Below are 21,362 nucleotides of genomic sequence, written 5' to 3' on the forward strand. Positions count from 1 at the left end.
GGAAATGGAGATGAAAAACTCCAAGTAATTTAAGAGTTATGATGGACATAGTTAGACTCGCGCTTTCGCCTAGCAGTTTACAGACCTACCTCCGAGTGAATGACCATAACTCACTCAATTCAACTCGGAATTCATTGAAATTTGTTTCATTTCGAAGGACTCGAACTGTAGTTTAAAACGGAAGAAACGGAGATGAAAAAAGCCAAGTATTTTGAGAGTTATGGTGGCAATAGTTAGACTCGCACTTTGGTCTAGCAATTTACAGACCAACCTGCAATTGATTGACCATAACTTACTCAATTTAACTCGGAATTGATTCAAATTCATGCCATTTTGAAGATGTTGAAGTGTAGTTGAAAACGAAAGAAACAGAGATGAAAAATTCCAAGTATCTTAAGAGTTATGATGGAAATACTTAGACTCTCGCTTTGGTCTAGCAGTTTACAGACCTACCTCTGATTCATTGACCATAAGTCACTCAATTCGACTCAGAATTTATTCAAATTCATGCCACTTGGAAGATGTCGAAGAGTAGCTAAAAACGAAAGAAACGGAGATGAAAAAATCCAAGTATTTTAAGAGTTATGATAGAAATAGTTTGACTCGCGCTTTCACCTAGCGCTTTACAGACCTACCTCCGATTTAATGACCATAACTCACTCAATTGAACATGTAATTCAATGAAATTTGTTCCATTTCGAAGAAGTCGAAGTGTAGTTTAAAACGGAAGAAACGGAGATGAAAAACTACTTGTATTTTGAGAGTTATTATGAAAATAGTTAGATTCGCGCTTTGGTCTAGCAGTTTGCAGACATACCTCCGATTGAATCACCATAACTCACTCAAATCAACTCGGAATTCATTGAAATTTGTATTATTTCGAAGGAGTCGAAGTGTAGTTTAAAACGGAAGAAACAGAGATGAAAAACTCCAAGTATTTTGAGAGTTATGGCGGAAATAGTTAGACTCGCGCTTTGGTCTAGCAGTTTACAGACCTACGTCCGGTTGATTGACCATAACTCAGTCAATTCAACTCGGAATTGACTCAAATTCATGCCATTTCGAAGATGTCGAATTGTAGTTGAAAAGATAAGAAACGGAGATGAAAAACTCCAAGTATTTTAAGAGTTATGATGGAAATAGTTAGACTCGCCCTTTCGCCTAGCAGTTTACAGACCTACCTCCGATTGAATGACCATAACTCACTCAATTCAACCCGGAATTAATTGAAATTTGTTCCATTTCGAATGAGTAGAAGTGTAGTTTAAAACGAAAGAAACGGAGGTTAAAAAAGCCAAGTATTTCGGGAGTTATGATGGAAATAGTTAGACTCGCACTTTAGTGTAGCAGTTTACAGACCTACCTCCGATTGGTTGACCATAACTCACTCAATTTAGCTCGGAATTGATTCAAATTCATGCCATTTCTAAGATGTCGAAGTGTAGTTGAAAACGGAAGAAAGGGTGATGAAAAACTCCAAGTATTTTAAGAGTTATGATGGAAATAGTTAGACTCGCTCTTTCGCCTAGCAGTTTACAGACCTACCTCCGATTGAATGACCATACTCACTCAATTAAACTCGGAATTCATTGAAATTTGTTCAATTTCGAAGGTGTCGAAGTGTAGTTTAAAACGAAGAAACGGAGATGAAGAAAGCCAAGTATTTTTTGAGTTATGTTGGAAATAGTTAGACTCGCACTTTGGTCTAGCAGTTTACAGACCAACCTGCAATTGATTGACCATAACTTACTCAATTTAACTCGGAATTGATTCAAATTCATGCCATTTTGAAGATGTCCAAGTGTAGTTGAAAACGAAAGAAACAGAGATGAAAAATTCCAAGTATCTTAAGAGTTTTTTTTTTTTTTTTTTTTGATGGGCAAGCTGGGGTTAGGCAGGGACCCCGACCAGATATATTATAAAGAGGAGAGAAATTACAAAGGGGGGCCACATGGGCAGCATAAACAGCACAAAAGAAACAAAATTAAACAAAGAGCTCTACCAATCTTGCCAGTCGGGTCATTCGGAATCACCAGGGAGAAACTGTAGGATGAGTAGATAGGGCCTACACCAGGGCTCTTGAACTCACTGCCCCAAGCATGAACAGAAACAGCCCATGAAGCAAAAGTTCGGTCATAATCAACAAAAAACATGGATATAGTCATCTCAATCGAGGGTAGCGAGTTCCCAAAGAATCTTGAAGAACAAGTTCTACAAGCCGGGAAGGGATGCCCATGACCTCTATGTCCATCCCTTTACAGGGGCATTCAGGCTTGGATAGATAGTCAGCTGGCTGGTTCGCTTCTCTCCATATATGGGTTACCTTCCAGTTATAAAACTCTTGAAGACGTCTTATAATTGTATTGAACAGGGACTTAGCTCGCCAGGGGTAGTCCCAGCTCCCATTAAGAATCTTCACAGCAACCATCGAGTCAGACTCAATCCATATACTACAGATATTCAGGTTTCTCGCCAGCTCAAGACCATAGACTATTGCATCCATTTCAAGTATATGGATGGGTTTCACATCAGAATTCAAGGAGAAGCAGCCTCTAATAGTCCCATTATAGTCGCGAAGGATACCTCCAATGCCAGCAGTGTCCCCTTTTAAAGAAGCATCAGAGTTAAGTTTATCACGTCTCCACTCGGTTTCTCCCATTGGCAGAATTGAGGGGAGGAGTTGACAGCAAACAGGGGGCATTTGAAATGAGTAGCAAAGCATAGATTTCGGTGACCCGGTTCATCTTCCAGATTGAGGAATAATACTCTGTTTCTAATTGTGCCAATGATCCATCGGAGAGTGGTTTGTTTATGAGTGCTAGGATTGCCATGAATTCTGGTGTTTCGCTCAGCCCATATGAGATATATGGTAGTCCCGAAGGCAATGCGCATGGCCGTGGCACACTGACCACTACCTTTGAAATGATTTCTTATCCAGGCTTCTTCCTCAGATAGAGAATTCAGGGGTTTTCTTTTCTGATTGAAACGCCGGAGGATGGATCTCCAAATCCAAGCAGAGTAACCACATCGGAAGAAAATATGGTTGACAGATTCTAAGTCCGAATTACACAGGAGACATCTGGTTTCTCTTGAATTGCCCAAGAAAAGTAGTCTGTCAAGTGTGGAAATAGTTAGACTCGCGCTTTGGTCTAGCAGTTTACAGACCTACCTTCGATTAATTGACCATAAGTCACTCAATTCGACTCGGAATTTATTCAAATTCATGCCATTTGGAAGATGTCGAAAAGTAGCTGAAAACGAAAGAAACGGAGATGAAAAAATCCAAGTATTTTAAGAGTTATGATAGAAATAGTTAGACTCGCCCTTTCGCCTAGCAGTTTACAGACCTACCTCCGATTGAATGACCATAACTCACTCAATTCAACCCGGAATTAATTGAAATTGGTTCCATTTCGAATGAGTAGAAGTGTAGTTTAAAACGAAAGAAACGGAGGTTAAAAAAGCCAAGTATTTCGGGAGTTATGATGGAAATAGTTAGACTGGCACTTTAGTGTAGCAGTTTACAGACCTACCTCCGATTGATTGACCATAACTCAGTCAATTCAACTCGGAATTTAGTTAAATTCATGCCATGTCGAAGTGTAGTTGAAAACATAAGAAACGGAGATGAAAAACTCCAAGTATTTTAAGAGTTACGATGGAAATAGTTAGAATCGCTCTTTCGCCTAGCAGTTTACAGACCTACCTCCGATTGAATGACCATACTCACTCAATTAAACTCGGAATTCATTGAAATTTGTTCAATTTCGAAGGTGTCGAAGTGTAGTTTAAAACGAAGAAACGGAGATGAAAACTCCAAGTATTTTGAGAGTTATGGTGGAAATAGTTAAACTCGCATTTTCGCCTAGCAGTTTACAGACCTACCTCCGATTGAATGACCATAAGTCACTGAATTTAACTCGGAATTCATTGAAATTTGTTCCATTTCGAAGGAGTCAAAGTGTAGTTTAAAACAAAAGAAACGGAGATAAAAAAAGCCAAGTATTTTGAGATTTATGGTGGAAATTGTTAGACTCGCACTTTGGTCTAGCAGTTTACAGACCTACCTCCGATTGAATGACTATAACTCACTCAATTCAACTCGAAATTGATTCAATTTCATGCAATTTCGAAGATGTCGAAGTGTAGTTGAAAACGGAAGAAACGGAGATGAAAAACTCCAAGTATTTTAAGAGTTATGATGGAAATAGTTAGACTCTCGCTTTCGCCTAGCAGTTTACAGACCTACCTCCGATTTAATGACCATAACTCACTCAATTCAACCCGGAATTCATTGAAATTTGTTCCATTTCGAAGGTGTCGAAGTGTAGTTTAAAACGGAAGAAACGGAGATGCAAAAAGCCAAGTATTTTGAGAGTTATGGTGGAAATAGTTAGACTCGTACTTTGGTCTAGCAGTTTACAGACCTACCTCCAATTGATTGACCATAACTCACGCAATTCAACTCAGAATTGAATCAAATTCATGGCATTGCGAAGATGTCGAAGGGTAGTTGAAAATGGAGATGAAAAACTCTAAGTAATTTAAGAGTTATGATGGACATAATTAGACTCGCGCTTTCGCCTAGCAGTTTACAGACCTACCTCCGAGTGAATGACCATAACTCACTCAATTCAACTCGGAATTCATTGAAATTTGTTCCATTTCGAAGGAGTCGAAGTGTAGTTTAAAACGGAAGAAACAGAGATGAAAAACTCCAAGTATTTTGAGAGTTATGATGGAAATATAGTTAGACTCGCGCTTTGGTCTAGCAGTTTACAGACCTACCTATGATTGAATGACTATAACTCACTCAATTCAACTCGAAATTGATTCAAATTCATGCAATTTCGAAGATGTCAAACTGTAGTTGAAAACGGAAGAAACGGAGATGAAAAACTCCAAGTATTTTAAGAGTTATGATGGAAATAGTTAGACTCTCGCTTTCGCCTAGCAGTTTACAGACCTACCTCCGATTGAATGACCATAACTCACTAAATTCAACCCGGAATTCATTGAAATTTGTTCCATTTCGAAGGTGTCGAAGTGTAGTTTAAAACGGAAGAAACGGAGATGGAAAAAGCCAAGTATTTTGAGAGTTATGGTGGAAATAGTTAGACTCGCACTTTGGTCTAGCATTTTACAGACCTACCTCCGATTGATTGACCATAACTCACGCAATTCAACTCAGAATTGAATCAAATTCATGGCATTGCGAAGATGTCGAAGTGTAGTTTGAAATGGAGATGAAAAACTCCAAGTAATTTAAGAGTTATGATGGACATAATTAGACTCGCGCTTTCGCCTAGCAGTTTACAGACCTACCTCCGAGTGAATGACCATAACTCACTCAATTCAACTCGGAATTCATTGAAATTTGTACCATTTCGAAGGAGTCGAAGTGTAGTTTAAAACGGAAGAAACAGAGATGAAAAACTCCAAGTATTTTGAGAGTTATGATGGAAATATAGTTAGACTCGCGCTTTGGTCTAGCAGTTTACAGACCTACGTCCAGTTGATTGACCATAACTCAGTCATTTCAACTCGGAATTGAGTCAAATTAATGCCATTTCGAAGATGTCGAAGTGTAGTTGAAAACATAAGAAACGAAGATGAAAAACTCCAAGGATTTTAAGAGTTATGACGGAAATAGTTAGACTCGCCCTTTCGCCTAGCAGTTTACAGACCTACCTCCGATTGATTGAACATAACTCAGTTAATTCAACTCGGAATTTAGTTAAATTCATGCCATGTCGAATATGTCGAAGTGTAGTTGAAAACATAAGAAACTGAGATGAAAAACTCCAAGTATTTTAAGAGTAACGATGGAAATAGTTAGACTCGCTCTTTCGCCTAGCAGTTTACAAACCTACCTCCGATTGAATGACCATACTCACTCAATTAAACTCGGAATTCATTGAAATTTGTTCAATTTCGAAGGTGTCGAAGTGTAGTTTAAAACGAAGAAACGGAGATGAAGAAAGCCAAGTATTTTGTGAGTTATGGTGGAAATAGTTAAACTCGCAGTTTTATCCAGCAGTTTACAGACCTACCTCTGATTGATTGACCATAACTCACTCAATTCAACTCGGAATTGATTCAAATTCATGCCATTTTGAAGATGTCGAAGTGTAGTTGAAAACGGAGATGAAAAACTCCAAGTATTTTAAGAGTTACGATGGAAATAGTTACACTCGCGCTTTCGCGTAGCAGTTTACTGACCTACCTCCGATTGAATGACTATAACTCACTCAATTCAACTCGGAATTCATTGAAATTTGTTCCATTACGAAGGAGTAGAAAGTGTAGCTGAAAACGGAAGAAACGGAGATGAAAACTCCAAGTATTTTGAGAGTTATGGTGGAAATAGTTAGATACGCACTTTGGTCTAGCGGTTTACAGACCTACCTCCGATTGATTCACAATAACTCACTCAATTCAACTCAGAATTGAATCAAATTCATGGCATTGCGAAGATGTCGAAGTGTAGTTGGAAACGGAGATGAAAACTCCAAGTATTTTGAGATTTATGGTGGAAATAGTTAGACTCGCGTTTTCGCCCAGCAGTTTACAGACCTACCTCCGAGTGAATGACCATAACTCACTCAATTCAACTTGTAATTCATTAAAATTTGTCCCATTTCGAAGGACTCGAACTGTAGTTTAAAACGGAAGAAACGGAGATGAAAAAAGCCAAGTATTTTGAGAGTTATGGTGGAAATAGTTAGACTCGCACTTTGGTCTAGCAGTTTACAGACGAACCTGCAATTGATTGACCAGAACTTACTCAATTTAACTCGGAATTGATTCAAATTCATGCCATTTTGAAGATGTCGAAGTGTAGTATAAAACGAAAGAAACAGAGATGAAAAATTCCAAGTATCTTAAGAGTTATGATGGAAATGGTTAGACTCGCGATTTGGTCTAGCAGTTTACAGACCTACCTCCGATTCATTGACCATAAGTCAGTCAATTCGACTCGGAATTTATTCAAATTCATGCCATTTGGAAGATGTTGAAAAGTAGCTGAAAACGAAAGAAACGGAGATGAAAAACTCCAAGTATTTTAAGAGTTAGGATAGAAATAGTTTGACTCGCGCTTCGGTCTAGCAGTTTACAGACCTACGTCCGGTTGATTGACCATAACTCAGTCAATTCAACTTGGAATTGAGTCAACTTCATGCCATTTCAAAGATGTCGAAGTGTAGTTGAAAACATAAGAAACGGAGATGAAAAACTCCAAGTATTTTAAGAGTTATGATGGAAATAGTTAGACTCGCTCTTTCGCCTAGCAGTTTACAGACCTACCTCCGATTGAATGACCATACTCACTCAATTAAACTCGGAATTCATTGAAATTTGTTCCATTTCGAAGGAGTCGAAGTGTAGTTTAAAACGAAGAAACGGAGATGAAGAAAGCCAAGTATTTTGTGAGTTATGGTGGAAATAGTTAAACTCGCAGTTTTGTCCAGCAGTTTACAGACCTACCTCTGATTGATTGACCATAACTCACTCAATTCAACTCGAAATTGATTCAAATTCATGCCATTTTGAATATGTCGAAGTTTAGTTGAAAACGAAGTTGAAAAACTCCAAGAATTTTAAGAGTTACGATGGAAATAGTTAGACTCGCGCTTTCGCCTAACAGTTTACTGACCTACCTCCGATTGAATGACCATAACTCACTCAATTCAACTCGGAATTCATTGAAATTTGTTCCATTTCGAAGGAGTCGAAAGTGTAGCTGAAAACGGAAGAAACGGAGATGAAAACTCCAAGTAATTTGAGAGTTCTGGTGGAAATAGTTAAACTCGCGTTTTCGCCTAGCAGTTTACAGACTTACCTCCTATTGAATGACCATAAGTCACTGCATTCAACTCGGAATTCATTGAAATTTGTTCCATTTCGAAGGAGTCAAAGTGTAGTTTAAAACAAAAGAAACGGAGATAAAAAAAGCCAAGTATTTTGAGATTTATGGTGGAAATTGTTAGACTCGCACTTTGGTCTAGCAGTTTACAGACCTACCTCCGATTGAATGACTATAACTCACTCAATTCAACTCGAAATTGATTCAATTTCATGCAATTTCGAAGATGTCGAAGTGTAGTTGAAAACGGAAGAAACGGAGATGAAAAACTCCAAGTATTTTAAGAGTTATGATGGAAATAGTTAGACTCTCGCTTTCGCCTAGCAGTTTACAGACCTACCTCCGATTTAATGACCATAACTCACTCAATTCAACCCGGAATTCATTGAAATTTGTTCCATTTCGAAGGTGTCGAAGTGTAGTTTAAAACGGAAGAAACGGAGATGCAAAAAGCCAAGTATTTTGAGAGTTATGGTGGAAATAGTTAGACTCGTACTTTGGTCTAGCAGTTTACAGACCTACCTCCAATTGATTGACCATAACTCACGCAATTCAACTCAGAATTGAATCAAATTCATGGCATTGCGAAGATGTCGAAGGGTAGTTGGAAATGGAGATGAAAAACTCTAAGTAATTTAAGAGTTATGATGGACATAATTAGACTCGCGCTTTCGCCTAGCAGTTTACAGACCTACCTCCGAGTGAATGACCATAACTCACTCAATTCAACTCGGAATTCATTGAAATTTGTTCCATTTCGAAGGAGTCGAAGTGTAGTTTAAAACGGAAGAAACAGAGATGAAAAACTCCAAGTATTTTGAGAGTTATTATGGAAATATAGTTAGACTCGCGCTTTGGTCTAGCAGTTTACAGACCTACCTATGATTGAATGACTATAACTCACTCAATTCAACTCGAAATTGATTCAAATTCATGCAATTTTGAAGATGTCGAAGTGTAGTTGAAAACGGAAGAAACGGAGATGAAAAACTCCAAGTATTTTAAGAGTTATGATGGAAATAGTTAGACTCTCGCTTTCGCCTAGCAGTTTACAGACCTACCTCCGATTGAATGACCATAACTCACTAAATTCAACCCGGAATTCATTGAAATTTGTTCCATTTCGAAGGTGTCGAAGTGTAGTTTAAAACGGAAGAAACGGAGATGGAAAAAGCCAAGTATTTTGAGAGTTATGATGGAAATAGTTAGACTCGCACTTTGGTCTAGCATTTTACAGACCTACCTCCGATTGATTGACCATAACTCACGCAATTCAACTCAGAATTGAATCAAATTCATGGCATTGCGAAGATGTCGAAGTGTAGTTTGAAATGGAGATGAAAAACTCCAAGTAATTTAAGAGTTATGATGGACATAATTAGACTCGCGCTTTCGCCTAGCAGTTTACAGACCTACCTCCGAGTGAATGACCATAACTCACTCAATTCAACTCGGAATTCATTGAAATTTGTACCATTTCGAAGGAGTCGAAGTGTAGTTTAAAACGGAAGAAACAGAGATGAAAAACTCCAAGTATTTTGAGAGTTATGATGGAAATATAGTTAGACTCGCGCTTTGGTCTAGCAGTTTACAGACCTACGTCCAGTTGATTGACCATAACTCAGTCATTTCAACTCGGAATTGAGTCAAATTAATGCCATTTCGAAGATGTCGAAGTGTAGTTGAAAACATAAGAAACGAAGATGAAAAACTCCAAGGATTTTAAGAGTTATGACGGAAATAGTTAGACTCGCCCTTTCGCCTAGCAGTTTACAGACCTACCTCCGATTGATTGAACATAACTCAGTTAATTCAACTCGGAATTTAGTTAAATTCATGCCATGTCGAATATGTCGAAGTGTAGTTGAAAACATAAGAAACTGAGATGAAAAACTCCAAGTATTTTAAGAGTAACGATGGAAATAGTTAGACTCGCTCTTTCGCCTAGCAGTTTACAGACCTACCTCCGATTGAATGACCATACTCACTCAATTAAACTCGGAATTCATTGAAATTTGTTCAATTTCGAAGGTGTCGAAGTGTAGTTTAAAACGAAGAAACGGAGATGAAGAAAGCCAAGTATTTTGTGAGTTATGGTGGAAATAGTTAAACTCGCAGTTTTATCCAGCAGTTTACAGACCTACCTCTGATTGATTGACCATAACTCACTCAATTCAACTCGGAATTGATTCAAATTCATGCCATTTTGAAGATGTCGAAGTGTAGTTGAAAACGGAGATGAAAAACTCCAAGTATTTTAAGAGTTACGATGGAAATAGTTACACTCGCGCTTTCGCGTAGCAGTTTACTGACCTACCTCCGATTGAATGACTATAACTCACTCAATTCAACTCGGAATTCATTGAAATTTGTTCCATTACGAAGGAGTAGAAAGTGTAGCTGAAAACGGAAGAAACGGAGATGAAAACTCCAAGTATTTTGAGAGTTATGGTGGAAATAGTTAGATACGCACTTTGGTCTAGCGGTTTACAGACCTACCTCCGATTGATTCACAATAACTCACTCAATTCAACTCAGAATTGAATCAAATTCATGGCATTGCGAAGATGTCGAAGTGTAGTTGGAAACGGAGATGAAAACTCCAAGTATTTTGAGATTTATGGTGGAAATAGTTAGACTCGCGTTTTCGCCCAGCAGTTTACAGACCTACCTCCGAGTGAATGACCATAACTCACTCAATTCAACTTGTAATTCATTAAAATTTGTCCCATTTCGAAGGACTCGAACTGTAGTTTAAAACGGAAGAAACGGAGATGAAAAAAGCCAAGTATTTTGAGAGTTATGGTGGAAATAGTTAGACTCGCACTTTGGTCTAGCAGTTTACAGACGAACCTGCAATTGATTGACCAGAACTTACTCAATTTAACTCGGAATTGATTCAAATTCATGCCATTTTGAAGATGTCGAAGTGTAGTATAAAACGAAAGAAACAGAGATGAAAAATTCCAAGTATCTTAAGAGTTATGATGGAAATGGTTAGACTCGCGATTTGGTCTAGCAGTTTACAGACCTACCTCCGATTCATTGACCATAAGTCAGTCAATTCGACTCGGAATTTATTCAAATTCATGCCATTTGGAAGATGTTGAAAAGTAGCTGAAAACGAAAGAAACGGAGATGAAAAACTCCAAGTATTTTAAGAGTTAGGATAGAAATAGTTTGACTCGCGCTTCGGTCTAGCAGTTTACAGACCTACGTCCGGTTGATTGACCATAACTCAGTCAATTCAACTTGGAATTGAGTCAACTTCATGCCATTTCAAAGATGTCGAAGTGTAGTTGAAAACATAAGAAACGGAGATGAAAAACTCCAAGTATTTTAAGAGTTATGATGGAAATAGTTAGACTCGCTCTTTCGCCTAGCAGTTTACAGACCTACCTCCGATTGAATGACCATACTCACTCAATTAAACTCGGAATTCATTGAAATTTGTTCCATTTCGAAGGAGTCGAAGTGTAGTTTAAAACGAAGAAACGGAGATGAAGAAAGCCAAGTATTTTGTGAGTTATGGTGGAAATAGTTAAACTCGCAGTTTTGTCCAGCAGTTTACAGACCTACCTCTGATTGATTGACCATAACTCACTCAATTCAACTCGGAATTGATTCAAATTCATGCCATTTTGAATATGTCGAAGTTTAGTTGAAAACGAAGTTGAAAAACTCCAAGAATTTTAAGAGTTACGATGGAAATAGTTAGACTCGCGCTTTCGCCTAACAGTTTACTGACCTACCTCCGATTGAATGACTATAACTCACTCAATTCAACTCGGAATTCATTGAAATTTGTTCCATTACGAAGGAGTAGAAAGTGTAGCTGAAAACGGAAGAAACGGAGATGAAAACTCCAAGTATTTTGAGAGTTATGGTGGAAATAGTTAGATACGCACTTTGGTCTAGCGGTTTACAGACCTACCTCCGATTGATTCACAATAACTCACTCAATTCAACTCAGAATTGAATCAAATTCATGGCATTGCGAAGATGTCGAAGTGTAGTTGGAAACGGAGATGAAAACTCCTAGTATTTTGAGATTTATGGTGGAAATAGTTAGACTCGCGTTTTCGCCCAGCAGTTTACAGACCTACCTCCGAGTGAATGACCATAACTCACTCAATTCAACTTGTAATTCATTAAAATTTGTCCCATTTCGAAGGACTCGAACTGTAGTTTAAAACGGAAGAAACGGAGATGAAAAAAGCCAAGTATTTTGAGAGTTATGGTGGAAATAGTTAGACTCGCACTTTGGTCTAGCAGTTTTACAGACGAACCTGCAATTGATTGACCAGAACTTACTCAATTTAACTCGGAATTGATTCAAATTCATGCCATTTTGAAGATGTCGAAGTGTAGTATAAAACGAAAGAAACAGAGATGAAAAATTCCAAGTATCTTAAGAGTTATGATGGAAATGGTTAGACTCGCGATTTGGTCTAGCAGTTTACAGACCTACCTCCGATTCATTGACCATAAGTCAGTCAATTCGACTCGGAATTTATTCAAATTCATGCCATTTGGAAGATGTTGAAAAGTAGCTGAAAACGAAAGAAACGGAGATGAAAAACTCCAAGTATTTTAAGAGTTAGGATAGAAATAGTTTGACTCGCGCTTCGGTCTAGCAGTTTACAGACCTACGTCCGGTTGATTGACCATAACTCAGTCAATTCAACTTGGAATTGAGTCAACTTCATGCCATTTCAAAGATGTCGAAGTGTAGTTGAAAACATAAGAAACGGAGATGAAAAACTCCAAGTATTTTAAGAGTTATGATGGAAATAGTTAGACTCGCTCTTTCGCCTAGCAGTTTACAGACCTACCTCCGATTGAATGACCATACTCACTCAATTAAACTCGGAATTCATTGAAATTTGTTCCATTTCGAAGGAGTCGAAGTGTAGTTTAAAACGAAGAAACGGAGATGAAGAAAGCCAAGTATTTTGTGAGTTATGGTGGAAATAGTTAAACTCGCAGTTTTGTCCAGCAGTTTACAGACCTACCTCTGATTGATTGACCATAACTCACTCAATTCAACTCGGAATTGATTCAAATTCATGCCATTTTGAATATGTCGAAGTTTAGTTGAAAACGAAGTTGAAAAACTCCAAGAATTTTAAGAGTTACGATGGAAATAGTTAGACTCGCGCTTTCGCCTAACAGTTTACTGACCTACCTCCGATTGAATGACCATAACTCACTCAATTCAACTCGGAATTCCTTGAAATTTGTTCCATTTCGAAGGAGTCGAAAGTGTAGCTGAAAACGGAAGAAACGGAGATGAAAACTCCAAGTAATTTGATAGTTCTGGTGGAAATAGTTAAACTCGCATTTTCGCCTAGCAGTTTACAGACTTACCTCCTATTGAATGACCATAAGTCACTGCATTCAACTCGGAATTCATTGAAATTTGTTCCATTTCGAAGGAGTCAAAGTGTAGTTTAAAACAAAAGAAACGGAGATAAAAAAAGCCAAGTATTTTGAGATTTATGGTGGAAATTGTTAGACTCGCACTTTGGTCTAGCAGTTTACAGACCTACCTCCGATTGATTGACTATAACTCACTAAATTCAACTCGAAATTGATTCAAATTAATGCAATTTCGAAGATGTCGAAGTGTGGTTGAAAACGGAAGAAACGGAGATGAAAAACTCCAAGTATTTTAAGAGTTATGATGGAAATAGTTAGACTCTCGCTTTCGCCTAGCAGTTTACAGACCTACCTCCGATTGAATGACCATAACTCACTCAATTCAACCCGGAATTCATTGAAATTTGTTCCATTTCGAAGGAGTCGAAGTGTAGTTTAAAACGGAAGAAACCGAGATGCAAAAAGCCAGGTATTTTAAGAGTTATGGTGGAAATAGTTACACTCGCACTTTGGTCTAGCAGTTTACATACCTACCTCCGATTGATTGACCATAACTCACTCAATTCAACTCAGAATTCAATCAAATTCATGGCATTGCGAAGATGTCGAAATGTAGTTGGAAATTGAGATGAAAAACTCTAAGTAATTTAAGAGTTATGATGGTTATAGTTAGACTCGCGCTTTTGCCTAGCAGTTTACAGACTTACCTCCGAGTGAATGACCATAACTCACTCAATTCAACTCGGCATTCATTGAAATTTGTTCCATTTCGAAGGACTCGAACTGTAGTTTAAAACGGAAGAAACGGACATGAAAAAAGCCAAGTATTTTGAGAGTTATGGTGGAAATAATTAGACTCGCACTTTGGTCTAGCAGTTTATAGGCCTATCTCCGAGTTAATGACCATAACTCACTCAATTCAACTCGTAATTCATTAAAATTTGATCCATTTCGAAGGACTCGAACTGTAGTTTAAAACGGAAGAAACGGAGATGAAAAAAGCCAAGTATTTTGAGAGTTATGGTGGAAATAGTTAGACTCGCACTTTGGTCTAACAGTTTACAGACGAACCTGCAATTGATTGACCATAACTTACTCAATTTAACTCGGAATTGATTCAAATTCTTGCCATTTTGAAGATGTCGAAGTGTAGTTGCAAACGAAAGAAACAGAGATGAAAAATTCCAAGTATCTTAAGAGTTATGATGAAAATAGTTAGACTCGCGCTTTGGTCTAGCAGTTTATAGACCTACCTTCGATTCATTGACCATAAGTCACTCAATTCGACTCGGAATTTATTCAAATTCATGCCATTTGGAAGATGTCGAAGAGTAACTGAAAACGAAAGAAACGGAGATGAAAAACTCCAACTATTTTAAGAGTTATGATAGAAATAGTTAGACGCGCGCTTTCGCCTAGCAGTTTACAGACCTACCTCCGATTTAATGACCATAACTCACTCAATTGAACATGTAATTCAATGAAATTTGTTCCATTTCGAAGGAGTCGAAGTGTAGTTTAAAACAGAAGAAACGGAGATGAAATACTACTTGTATTTTGAGAGTTATGATGGAAATAGTTAGATTCGCGCTTTGGTCTAGCAGTATGCAGACATACCTCCAATTGAATGACCATAACTCACTCAATTCAACTCGGAATTCATTAAAATTTGTTCCATTTCGAAGGAGTCGAACTGTAGTTTAAAACGGAAGAAACAGAGATGAAAAACTCAAAGTATTTTGAGAGTTATGACGGAAATAGTTAGACTCGCGCTTTGGTCTAGTAGTTTACAGACCTACGTCCGGTTGATTGACCATAACTCAGTCAATTCAACTCGGAATTGAGTCAAATTCATGCCATTTCGAAGATGTCGAAGTGTAGCTGAAAACAGAAGAAACGGAAATGAAAAACTCCAAGTATTTTAAGAGTTATGATGAAAATAGTTAGAGTCGTCCTTTCGCCTAGCAGTTTACAGACCTACCTCCGATTGAATGATCATAACTCACTCAATTCAACCAGGAATTAATTGAAATTTGTTCCATTTCGAATGAGTTGAAGTGTAGTTTAAAACGAAAGAAACGGAGGTTAAAAAAGCCAAGTATTTAGGTTATGATGGAAATAGTTAGACTCGCACTTTAGTGTAGCAGTTTATAGACCTACCTCCGATTGATTGACCATAAGTCACTTAATTTAACTCGGAATTGATTTAAATTCATGCCAATTCGAAGATGTCGAAGTGTAGTTGAAAACGGAAGAATGGGTGATGAAAAACTCCAAGTATTTTAAGAGTTATGATGGAAATAGTTAGACTCGCTCTTTCGCCTAGCAGTTTACAGACCTACCTCCGATTGAATGACTATACTCACTCAATTAAACTCGGAAGTCATTGAAATTTGTTCAATTTTGAAGGTGTCGAAGTGTAGTTTAAAATGAAGAAACGGAGATGAAGAAAGCCAAGTATTTTGCGAGTTATTGTGGAAATAGTTAAACTCGCAGTTTTGTCCAGCAGTTTACAGACCTACCTCTGATTGATTGACCATAACTCACTCAATTCAACTCAGAATTGATTCAAATTCATGCCATTTTGAAGATGTCGAAGTGTAGTTGAAAACGGAGATGAAAAACTCCAAGTATTTTAAGAGTTACGATGGAAATATGTTAGACTCGCGCTTTCGCCTAGCATTTTACTGACCTACCTCCGATTGAATGACCATAACTCACTCAATTAAACTCGGAATTCATTGAAATTTGTTCCATTTCGAATGAGTCGAAGTGTAGTTTAAAACAGAAGAAACAGAGATGAAAAACTCCAAGTATTTTAAGAGTTATGACAGAAATAGTTAGACTCGCGCTTTGGTCTAGCAGTTTACAGACCTATGTCCGGTTGATTGAACATAACTCAGTCAATTCAACTCGGAATTGAGTCAAATTCATGCCATTTCGAAGATGTCGAAGTGTAGTTGAAAACATAAGAAACGGAGATGAAAAACTCCAAGTATTTTAAGAGTTAAGACGGAAATAGTTAGACTCACCCTTTCGCCTAGCAGTTTACAGACCTACCTCCGATTGAATGACTATAACTCACTCAATTCAACCCGGAATTAATTGAAATTTGTTCCATTTCGAATGAGTAGAAGTGTAGTTTAAAACGAAAGAAACGGAGGTTAAAAAAGCCAAGTATTTCGGGAGTTATGATGGAAATAGTTAGACTCGCACTTTAGTGTAGCAGTTTACAGACCTACCTCCGATTGATTGACCATAACTCACTGAATTTAACTCGGAATTTATTCAAATTCATGCCTTTTCGAAGATGTCGAAGTCTTGTTGAAAAACTCTAAGTATTTTAAGAGTTATGATGGAAATAGTTAGACTCGCTCTTTCGCCTAGCAGTTTAATGACCTACCTCCGATTGAATGACCATACTCACTCAATTAAACTCGGAATTCATTGAAATTTGTTCCATTTCGAAGGAGTCGAAGTGTAGTTTAAAACGACGAAACAGAGATGAAGAAAGCCAAGTATTTTGTGAGTTATGGTGGAAATAGTTAAACTCGCAGTTTTTTCCAGCAGTTTACAGACTTACCTCTGATTGATTGACCATAACTCACTCAATTCAACTCGGAATTGATTCAAATTCATGCCATTTCGAATATGTCGAAGTGTAGTTGAAAACGGAGATGAAAAACTCCAAGTATTTTAAGAGTTACGATGGAAATAGTTAGACTCGCGCTTTCGCCAAGCAGTTTACTGACCTACCTCCGATTGAATGACCATAACTCACTCAATTCAACTCGGAATTCATTGAAATTTGTTCCATTACGAAGGAGTCGAAAGTATAGCTCAAAACGGAAGAAACGGAGTTGAAAACTCCAAGTATTTTGAGAGTTATGGTGGAAATAGTTAGACTCGCGCTTTGGTCTAGCAGTTTACAGACCTACGTCCGGTTGATTGACCTTAACTCAGTCAATTCAACTCGGAATTTAGTCAAATTCATGCCATTTCGAAGATGTCGAAGTGTAGTTGAAAACATAAGAAACGGAAATGAAAAACTCTAAGTATTTTAAGAGTTATGACGGAAATAATTAGACTCGCTCTTTTGCCTAGCAGTTTACATACCTACCTCCGATTGAATGATCATACTCACTCAATTAAACTCGGAATTCATTGAAATTTATTCCATTTCGAAGGAGTCGAAGTGTAGTTTAAAACGAAGAAACGGAGATGAAGAAAGCCAAGTATTTTGTGAGTTATGGTGGAAATAGCTAAACTCGCAGTTTTGTCCAGCAGTTTACAGACCTACCTCTGATTGATTGACCATAACTCACTCAATTCAACTCGGAATTGATTCAAATTCATGCCATTTTGAAGATGTCGAAGTGTAGCTGATAACGGAGATGAAAAACTCCAAGTATTTTAAGAGTTACGATGGAAATAGTTAGACTCGCGTTTTCGACTAGCAGTTTACTGACCTACCTCCGATTGAATGACCATAACTCACTCAATTCAACTCGGAATTCATTGAAATTTGTTCAATTACGAAGGAGTCGAAAGTGTAGCTGAAAACGGAAGAAACGGAGATTAAAACTCCAAGTATTTTGAGAGTTATGGTGGAAATAGTTAGACTCGCATTTTCGCCTAGTAGTTTACAGACCTACCTCCGATTGAATGACCATAAGTTACTAAATTCAACTCGGAATTCATTGAACTTTGTTCCATTTGGAAGGAGTCGAAGTGTCGTTTAAAACAGAAGAAACGGAGATAAAAAAAAGCCAAGTATTTTGAGATTTATAGTGTAAATTGTTAGACTCGCACTTTGGTCTAGCAGTTTACAGACCTACCTCCGATTGATTGACTATAACTCACTCAATTCAACTCCTAATTGATTCAAATTCATGCAATTTCGAAGATGTCGAAGTGTAGTTGAAAACGGAAGAAATGGAGATGAAAAACTCCAAGTATTTTAAGAGTTATGATGGAAATAGTTTGACTCTCGCTTTCGCCTAGCAGTTTACCGACCTACCTCCGATTGACTGACCATAAGTTACTAAATTCAACTCGGAATTCATTGAACTTTCTTCCATTTCGAAAGAGTCGAAGTGTAGCTTAAAACGGAAGAAACGGAGATGCAAAACGCCCAGTATTTTGAGAGTTATGATGGAAATAGTTAGATTCGCGCTTTGGTCTAGCAGTATGCAGACAAACCTCCGATTGAATGATCATAACTCACTCAATTCAACTCGAAATTCATTAAAATTTGTTCCATTTCGAAGGAGCCGAACTGTAGTTTAAAACGGAAGAAACAGAGATGAAAAACTCAAAGTATTTTGAGAGTTATTGTGGAAATAGTTAGACTCGCACTTTGGTCTAGCAGTTTATAGACGAACCTGCAATTGATTGACCATAACTTACTCAATTTAACTCGGAATTGATTCAAATTCATGCCATTTTGAAGATGTCGAAGTGTAGTTAAAAACGAAAGAAACAGAAATGAAAAATTCCATGTATCTTAAGAGTTATGATGGAAATAGTTAGACTCGCGCTTTGGTCTAGCAGTTTACAGACCTACCTTCGATTCATTGACCATAAGTCACTCAATTCGACTCGGAATTTATTCAAATTCATGCCATTTGGAAGATGTCGAAGAGTAGCTGAAAATGAAAGAAACGGAGATGAAAAACTCCAAGTATTTTAAGAGTTATGATAGAAATAGTTAGACTCGCGCTTTCGCCTAGCAGTTTACAGACCTACCTCCGATTTAATGACCATAACTCACTCAATTGAACATGTAATTCAATGAAATTTGTTCCATTTGGAAGGAGTAGAAGTGTAGTTTAAAACGGAAGAAACGAAGATGAAAAACTACTTGTATTTTGATAGTTATGATGGAACTAGTTAGATTCGCGCTTTGGTCTAGCAGTTTGCAGACATACCTCCGATTGAATGACCATAACTCACTCAATTCAACTCGGAATTCATTGAAATTTGTTCCATTTCGAAGGAGTCGAAGTGTAGTTTAAAACGGAAGAAACAGAGATGAAAACCTCCAAGTATTTTAAGAGTTACGATGGAGATAGTTAGACTTGCGCTTTTGCCTAGCAGTTTACTGACCTACCTCCGATTGAATGACCATAACTCACTCAATTCAACTCGGAATTCATTGAAATTTGTTCCATTACGAAGGAGTCGAAAGTGTAGCTGAAAACGGAAGAACGGAGATGAAAACTCCAAGTATTTTGAGAGTTCTGGTGGAAATAGTTAAACTCGCATTTTCGCCTAGCAGTTTACAGACCTACCTCCGATTGAATGACCATAAGTCACTGAATTCAACTCGGAATTCATTAAAATTTGTTCCATTTCAAAGGAGTCAAAGTGTAGTTTAAAACAAAAGAAACGGAGATAAAAAAAGCCAAGTATTTTGAGATTTATAGTGAAAATTGTTAGACTCGCACTTTGGTCTAGCAGTTTACAAACCTACCTCCGATTGATTGACTATAACTCACTCAATTCAACTCGAAATTGATTCAAATTCATGTAATTTCGAAGATGTCGAACTGTAGTTGAAAACGGAAGAAACGGAGATGAAAAACTCCAAGTATTTTAAGAGTTATGATGGAAATAGTTAGACTCGCTCTTTCGCCTAGCAGTTTACAGACCTACCTCCGATTGAATGACCATACTCACACAATTAAACTCGGAATTCATTGAAAATTGTTCAATTTCGAAGGTGTCGAATTGTAGTTTAAAACGAAGAAACGGAGATGAAGAAAGCCAAGTATTTTGTAAGTTATGGTGGAAATAGTTAGACTCGCACTTTGGTCTAGCAGTTTACAGACCAACCTGCAATTGATTAACCATAACTTACTCAATTTAATTCGGAATTGATTCAAATTCATGCCATTTTGAAGATGTCGATGTGTAGTTGAAAACGAAAGAAACAGAGATGAAAAATTCCAAGTATCTTAAGAGTTATGATGGATATAGTTATACTCGCGCTTTGGTATAGCAGTTTACAGACCTACCTCCGATTCATTGACCATAAGTCACTCAATTCAACTCGGAATTTATTCAAATTCATGCCATTTGGAAGATATCGAAGAGTAGCTGAAAACGAAAGAAACGGAGATGAAAAACTCCAAGTATTTTAAGAGTTGTGATAGAAATAGTTAGACTCGCGCTTTGGCCTAGCAGTTTACAGACCTACCTCCGATTTAATGACCATAACTCACTCAATTCAACATGTAATTCAATGAAATTTGTTTCATTTCGAAGGAGTCGAAGTGTAGTTTAAAACGGAAGAAACGGAGATGAAGAAAGCCATGTTTTTTGTAAGTTATGGTGGAAATAGTTAAACTCGCAGTTTTGTCCAGCAGTTTACAGACCTACCTCTGATTGATTGACCATAACTCACTAAATTCAACTCGGAATTTATTCAAATTCATGCCATTTAGAAGATGTCGAAGTGTAGTTGAGAACGGAGATGTAAAACTCCAAGTATTTTAAGAGTTACAATGGAAATAGTTAGACTTGCGCTTTTGCCTAGCAGTTTACTGACCTACCTCCGATTGAATGATCATAACTCACTCAATTCAACTCGGAATTCATTGAAATTTGTTCCATTACGAAGGAGTCGAAAGTGTAGCTGAAAACGGAAGAACGGAGATGAAAATTCCAAGTATTTTGAGAGTTCTAGTGGAAATAGTTAAACTCGCGTTTTCGCCTAGCAGTTTACAGACCTACCTCCGATTGAATGACCATAAGTCACTGAATTCAACTCGGAATTCATTAAAATTTGTTCCATTTCAAAGGAGTCAAAGTGTAGTTTAAAACAAAAGAAACGGAGATAAAAAAAGCCAAGTATTTTGATATTTATGGTGGAAATTGTTAGACTCGCAATTTGGTCTAGCAGTTTACAGACCTACCTCCGATTGATTGACTATAACTCACTCAATTCAACTCGAAATTGATTCAAATTCTTGTAATTTCGAAGATGTCGAACTTAGTTGAAAACGGAAGAAACGGAGATGAAAAACTCCAAGTATTTTAAGAGTTATGATGGAAATAGTTAGCCTCTCGCTTCCGCCTAGAAGTTTACAGACCTACCTCCGATTGAATG

The sequence above is a fragment of the Tasmannia lanceolata genome, unplaced genomic scaffold (genome assembly GCF_043159265.1).
Source record: "Tasmannia lanceolata isolate RefF3 unplaced genomic scaffold, GAP_Taslan_0.1 ptg000018l, whole genome shotgun sequence".
Classification (NCBI taxonomy): Eukaryota; Viridiplantae; Streptophyta; class Magnoliopsida; order Canellales; family Winteraceae; genus Tasmannia; species Tasmannia lanceolata.